The following is a 5,000-nucleotide window of genomic DNA, read 5'->3' on the forward strand; positions in this document are numbered from 1 at the left end:
CTAACGGGCCGCGGTGACCTTTGCTTTAAAATTAGCTAAAACAAAATGCTAAATAAGTGCTTCTCTGTTGGGCTCCAGATAACAGGAAACCTTTAACACTGAACTCTTCAAACCCACAGAACTTTATTCTAACCCCGAACGTCCACAGAGACGTTCAAAAGGACTCTCAGCTGTCCTCAAAGAGACAATAAAAGTATATCACTGTCTCTCAGGCGTCCACACAGAGACAACGAGACACATATTAACTCTCAGGTGTCTTTATAGAGACCATAATGGATTCCTGGGTGTCTACATGGACTTCCAGGTGTCCATGACTCCTCGAGTGTCTACATAAGGAACATAACAGATTCCCAGGTGTCCAATGGACTCAGACTTGTCCACATATAGTCAATAATTGTCTCCTAATTGTCCTCATAGTTAATAATGGACTAACAGGTGTCCACACAGAGACAGCGAGACACTTATTGACTCTCAGGTGTCCACATATAGACCATAATGGATTCCTGGGTGTCCACACAGAAACAACGAGACACATATTAACTCTCAGGTGTCTCTCTGGGTGTCTACATGGAGACAGTTATGGACTTCCAGGTGTCCATGACTCCTCGAGTGTCTACATAAGGAAAATAACAGATTCCCTGTGGTGTCCAATGGACTCAGAGTTGTCCACATATAGTCAATAATTGACTCTTAATTGTCCTCATAGTTAATAATGGACTAACAGGTGTCCACACAGAGACAGCGAGACACTTATTGACTCTCAGGCGTCCACATATAGACCGTAATGGATTCCTAGACGTCTACACGGAGACAATAATGTAACGTCTCGGTGTCCACACAGAAACAACGAGACACTTATTGACTGTCAGGTGTCCATGCGGAGACGATAATGGACTTTGACGAGGAAACGTTTGTGTTCAATATTTAAACATCAGCTTGTTGTGTTTTATTGTTTTCATATGTTCAATAAGAAACATGTTGCTCTCACACGCACTCCTCTGTACATAATAATAATAAATGCACACACACACACACACACACCTCCCCCTGCACATAAAGACAATACAAACCTCTCACACACACACACACACACACACTCTCTCACACTCACTTGTTTGGCCTCCCTCAGGACCCATAGGCGTTAACGGAGCCCGGCGCTCTCCCCCGGCGCTGCGGTTCACCAGGTGTTGTCTGCAACAGGCAATTAGTAGAATAGGTGTAGCTGTCAATCAGCCGGCTGGAAGATTAGCTGCTTGGCCGTAATTAGCGGGTTAGAGGCTTCTTGGCCCAGAGGATAAAGGCTTTGCCAATAATGGGCCCTGGGGTATTAATTACTGAAGGTCGAAGCTGCCGAAAAGGCCAGGATCTTAGCAGCAGCGCACGTAAGATGATTGTTTAAATTTCAAAAATAATACTGGTCTGACAGTTGTTGGAGTCCCGCGGGGCGGCGGGTACAAGGTAGCCGAGGTAATTAGTTTGAAGAGGGAAAGGGCATGGTTACAGGCGTGTTTGTGAAGAGCGAGGGAGGGAGGGAGCGAGGGAGGGAGGGAGGGAGGGGAAATATAAATGTGAGGATGGAGAGGAGAGGCAGGGAGGGATGAGAGGAAGGTAGGAAACAGAGAGAAATGTGGAAATAATAAAAAAGTAGCAGCAGAGGAGGAGGAGGAGGAGGAGGAAGAGCAACTGGGAGGAAAGAGGAAGGGAGGGATTAGTGAAGAAGAATCTGAAAAAGGCAAATAACACGGGTGTGAGAAAAAAAATTTAAATAAAATGTGAGGGAGGAGGAGGAGGAGGAGGAGGAGGGGAAACATAAATACAAGGATGGAGAGAGGGAGGAAGAGGAGGAAATGTACGAGGAAGAGGAGGCAAAACAAGATGGATTTAAAGAAATAAAAGAAGTGAGAGAAGGAAAGAAGGAAAATATGGAGGGAGGAAGAAAATACAGAGATGTTTAAAAAATGTAAGAGAAGAAGAGATGAGAGGATGATGATGATGAACAGGAAAAATAAGAGTGAACGAATAAAAGAAAGGGAGGAAGGGAGGGATAGAGAGAAGAATAACAGGAGGGAGAGTAAAAGTATAAATGTGAGGATGGAGAGAAGAAGAAGAGGAAGAGAGGAGAGGAAGAGGAAGGTAGAAAAAACAGAAATGAGAAAATAAAAGCATGAGGAAGCAAACAGACTGTAGAGTCAGACCTTTATTTTGAAATAGATTTTCTTTTTTTAACAAAACTATTAAAAAATATATATTAAATGTAGGATTTAAATATTTCTATAAGAACAATATAATTAAAAAAATAAAAATAAATATTAAAAAATATTAAAGTTAAACGTTAAAAGTTAAAGTAAAAAAAAAGTTAAACAACCAATTATATGAATAAGTAAATAAATAAATAAATACAAACTTAGATAATGAGGAAAAACATCAGAATTATTTGATCTGAGAGCTTTAATCAAATATATTTCTATAAAGTTTAAAGAATCTTTGTGTTTTTTATTGTTTGAAACAGACTTTTATTTCTAATTGCCCTGTGTGTTGTCATGACATCACTTCCTCCATGTTCACCTGTTGTCAGTCGCTGCTCTAAACTCTAGTTTCAAGTTTAAACTTGAAATTCATATACAGTTAATTAATATTTTACACTGTTACTTAATGATTTCTACATATTGATCACTGGATGAAAACAGCTGATAACTGCTCTAATGTTGTTTATTTAGTTTGCGACAGTCTGACGTCGTTTTCAGGCTCAGGATGGTTTTATAGGAGACGCAGCTGTGTGACGTCATTATCCTGAGACAGAAGAAGAAGAAAAGAAAAGAATAAAGTAACGAGAGTGTTTTTATGATTGATTCATGATTCCGTCATGTTTATCTTATGAATCGATTTGATCAGCTGCTGTGTACTGTTTACTGTCCCGTCAGATCAGCTGACCAATCAATAACCAATCAGTAAACACATTGGATCAAAGGGGTGTTGCTGTCCAGTAAAACACTTCCACAGAGGATACACATGTGGTTCCTCCAGGAGCCTCCTCTCTCCTCGTCTCCTCTCCCCTTGTCTCCTCATGTCTTCGCTCCTCGTCTCCTCTCTCCTCGTCTCCTTTCTCCTCTCTCCTCGTCTCCTCGTCTCCTCTCTCCTCCCTCCTCCTCCTTGTCGTCTCCATGGTGACGAACGATTTTGAATCTTGTTATATTTATAATTATATTATCTTGTAATAATTTTGTTCATACATACAAAATAATTTGAGCAAATAAGAACAAGAACACGATGAGTTGAAGACCACCGAGTTCCTGAAGTCCTGAAAGATTAAATGATTTTAAATATGAATATTTTAATCTATATTTTACTTTTTGTTTCTTTATTTCTTATTATCCTCAGATCAGCAGCAGTAAATCTGTCTCTTCTTCTTCTTCTTGAGGTGCAGCAGTCGTCTGGATGTTTGGGGGGGAAGCAGGAGTCACTCTGATAAAGAGTGAACCTGCGTTGTCACGGTAACCAAGGTCATGGCGATGACCCCGAGACTCCCCAGACACCACAGACAGGTGAGATCCACTTTCTCTACTGATGAGTTGACCATCGATCAGCATGTTTGTGCTTTAGTCTCATTTTTTGGGAGAATCTGCAGAAAGTCCTGAAATATTATAAATCTATTTCTTTTGTTACTCCTGTGTTTACAGGTAGATCTCATATCTCATGTGGACGGTTTATATTATTTTGTGATAATATTGTTTGTGTGGACAAAATAATTAACGTGAACAAGAATAAGATGAGTTTTACTCCTGAAGTCCTGAATTATAAACATTTTTCTTAATTTTTAAACTATATTTTATTTTTTTATCTTCACTCATTTATTTATTTTTCATCATCTGAAGTGAAAACAAGATGAAGAACAAGAGTTTATGGAAGAATCTCTTTTTTTTAATCTTGTGCCCACAAAATAATAACTTGTGCAAACAAGTTGCATCTAATATTTAGTGTGCAAAATATTATAATAAATAGTTTTTTTTGAGTTCCTGAAAGATATTTTTCAATCTATATTTTATATTTTTATCATCTTAAGTTATTCTTTATGTTACAATAAAGAACTATGATTTTGAAGATGATTATATATTGAGTTTGAGTTGCAGTGAGCTGAGTTCTCTGAGTTTGTTCCTGTTTTCTCCCTCTGAGCCTCCTGCAGCTATAAAACAGCAGTAAAATATGTCTTCTTTTCCTGCAGAGGTTCCATCTGTACTGTAAACTGTAAACTGTGTGTGAGTGCTGTGTCAGTGTGAGGGAAACCATAACTACACCTGCATAAATACATCAGCAGGTGATGTTGTTTTACGGTTTGTCTGATGCTGTCGGTCACCTGATATTTCCCTCTGAATGACTCTGAATGGAAACTACAGCTGCAAGAAAAACTCTCCAACAGAGCGACTTTATAGCTTTGTGTTTTTAAGTGTTTAAACATTTCATGTTTTTTAGATTTCTATTTATATTCTTTTTTTTGTTTTTTTTTTTGCAGGTATTCAACATGTGAACTTGTAACCTGTCTGAGATCGTCTGCAGCTTCTGTCTGACTCTCATTCAGATCATTGAGACGAGAACGTCAGCTGATTATTATTTATGTTATTTCTGTCTGCAGACTTCATTGTGTCTGTTTGTCAGAGTGAACATGTTTTAGTTATTATTCATGTTGAGCTGCATGACTCTAACGACCTGCTTTACAGGAAAATGTCAAATACAGTCAAATATATATTCTTTTAATTATCATGTTATTAAAGGTATCATGCATCAGTGCATGTGTGTGTGTGTGTGTGTGTGTGTATTTGGGTCTCTGATGTGAGTAAGACCACCCAGTCAGTCTGATGAAGGCTGACGACAAGCCATTCAGATCTGATGCCCCTTCTTACATCACATGGAGGCGAAGCTAGGCTAGGCTAAGCTAAGCTAAGCTAAGCTAAGCTAAGCTAAGCTAAGCTAAGCTAAGCTAAGCTAAGCTAAGGAGGACAGAGCCG

The 5,000-nt window shown here is 38.9% G+C and overlaps 1 long non-coding RNA gene across 1 annotated transcript in view; it reads left to right on the plus strand.

The window, feature by feature from the left end:
* Positions 1-4,782, plus strand: part of LOC121901557 — a 6,294-nt gene extending 1,512 nt beyond the window's left edge. The window contains exons 2-3 of the long non-coding RNA XR_006097297.1: positions 3,419-3,542; positions 4,508-4,782. This is a non-coding gene — a long non-coding RNA (uncharacterized LOC121901557). The remainder of the gene's footprint in view (positions 1-3,418; positions 3,543-4,507) is intronic.
* The last annotated feature ends 218 nt before the right edge of the window (positions 4,783-5,000 follow it).

The sequence above is a fragment of the Thunnus maccoyii genome, chromosome 8, assembly GCF_910596095.1.
Source record: "Thunnus maccoyii chromosome 8, fThuMac1.1, whole genome shotgun sequence".
NCBI lineage: Eukaryota > Metazoa > Chordata > Actinopteri > Scombriformes > Scombridae > Thunnus > Thunnus maccoyii.